Raw genomic sequence first — 2,425 nt, forward strand, 5'->3', positions numbered from 1 at the left:
AAAAAAAAAAAAAAAAAAAGGGGGGGGGGGGGGGGGGGGGGTCCAGTTATTGCTATTGGAATGTTATGCAGTAGGGGATTTCTCTAATAACATTTAATTAAAGGAATCAGAATCGATTCATTTGAAATCAGTCCAAAGATTCCAACATAAACTACAATATACAGTCAACATCTGAAGTGGATGTGGATCACTTTTATCAAAGTTGTCCTGAAACCAAAATGTGTTCTTGTCTCAACTTTGATGAACTTTTTTGATCCACTTCCAATGTTGACTACTATAGTTCCCAATAAATAACATTTTAATTGCTATCAAAATACTAGTACAACCAGTGTTGGGGGTAATATATTAGAAGTAACGCGAGTTACGTAATCAGATTACTTTTTCAAGTAAGTAGTAAAGTAACGCATTACTTTTTAATTTACAAGAGAATATCTGAGTTACTTTTGCAAATAAGTAACGCAAGTTACTTTTTTTCCAATTTATTGACTGACAGCTCTCCTGTGTAGCCAGCATTGGGTCTAATACATTACTAAATAATTACTGTAATTTAATTACTTTTTCCTTGAAAAAGTTAAGGGATTACTTTCTCTAATGTAATTAGTTACGTAATTTCATCAAATACTACATAGACTATTGAATAATTCTGTATAAAACAATTGTGGATTTAACGTCACGTTAAAACGTAGGTTTTTTTAATGTGACCTCCTTTTTGGTCAGTTCAAGAGTAATTTATGCAATTTTATATTTATTTTAAAGTCTTAAAAGAGCAGTTTCATGTCTTTCCTTTTATTGTTCAACTGGTCGAGGTTGATATGGGATTTAGAAAGTAACAAATAATGCAATACTTTTTTACTTAAGTTTTTGTTACTTTACAAAACTAACTCAGATAAATGTAAATATATGCCCTTTACGTTGCACAAGGCTTAATAGAAAAAAGAAATAAAAATATAATACATAAGTTAACCATATAAATTGAACAATTTAACTACATGACATTATACTATAAAACCAATACTAAAACGTTCAGAAACACATGTTATTGCGCAAGGCTGTTTTTGGAATTAGCATTTTATGTTTAATAATTTTACAAGTTTTAATGTATGCAATAATATAAATCCATTACACGACAACACCATTTGATCTAAAAGGTGTAAAATATCCAGAATATTATTCCCTATAATGCACAAGGCTTGTTTTTTTTTTTCTGATTATGCATTTGTTTTTATATACAGTACTAAAACCATATTTTTGATAGGTTTAATTTACTGTACCTACTTTAATTCAATTACTGACTGTAACTACAATAACAGGATACAATGAGCATGTAGCAGGACAAAATTAAAATCTTGAAGGATCTTACAGCTCCAGCAAGACATTCGAACACTAACAATCAGGTTAAACACCATATCAAATTTAATGGGAATGAAAACGAAATCTGTGAGCGACCTTAGATTGTCATTTTTCCCTTAGCTGAATAAGCAAGTCATTTATAATGCACAAGGCTTGTTTTTTTTTTTTCTGATTATGCATTTGTTTTTATATACAGTACTAAAACCATATTTTTGATAGGTTTAATTTACTGTACCTACTTTAATTCAATTACTGACTGTAACTACAATAACAGGATACAATGAGCATGTAGCAGGACAAAATTAAAATCTTGAAGGATCTTACAGCTCCAGCAAGACATTCGAACACTAACAATCAGGTTAAACACCATATCAAATTTAATGGGAATGAAAACGAAATCTGTGAGCGACCTTAGATTGTCATTTTTCCCTTAGCTGAATAAGCAAGTCATTAAACACAATCCACCGGATTTACATACTTCATCCTTTCACAGCCTCATTTTCATTCCCGCCAAAAGTTAAAATCAGCATCACGCTGACAAGTCGATAAATCCAGTAGCATCTTAATTTAATTAATTTAGCATCCTGTGCATGTTTGTTTTGACTAGAACTCATTTAAAAACTGACCAAGTAGTCGGCGCCGATGGACTCGTGGGACTTATAGACTTATACTATCTAAATAAAAGGCATAAAACGCCAAAAAAAAATCTTTCAAAAAAAACCTGACCAAGTAGATATTGTTCATGCTCTTTTAAACCTACATCATTTCACTGATATTGTTAGTGACAATCCAACTACAAACGTTATATAAAAGCTCCCAATCAACTTCATCTGTAGTCACTGCTGTAAAACCATAAAAGACTATGTAAACAGCTTCCGTAATGTTAGTTTCTGCTTTCTGCAGCCTCTCGTAAACAATGGTTAAGAACGAGTATTCGAAACTACTGAATCAAAAGTTTACTAGTTCAGAATCAGAACATTTAAATTTGAACTGAATTCAATTGACAAGAACAACTGGATTCCAGTTTCACATATTGAGAGCATGCAGATCGCAATGAAACGCTGACACAAAGTTC

This window comes from Sinocyclocheilus anshuiensis, unplaced genomic scaffold, assembly GCF_001515605.1.
Source record: "Sinocyclocheilus anshuiensis isolate Anshui unplaced genomic scaffold, SAMN03320099.WGS_v1.1 scaffold432, whole genome shotgun sequence".
Classification (NCBI taxonomy): domain Eukaryota; kingdom Metazoa; phylum Chordata; class Actinopteri; order Cypriniformes; family Cyprinidae; genus Sinocyclocheilus; species Sinocyclocheilus anshuiensis.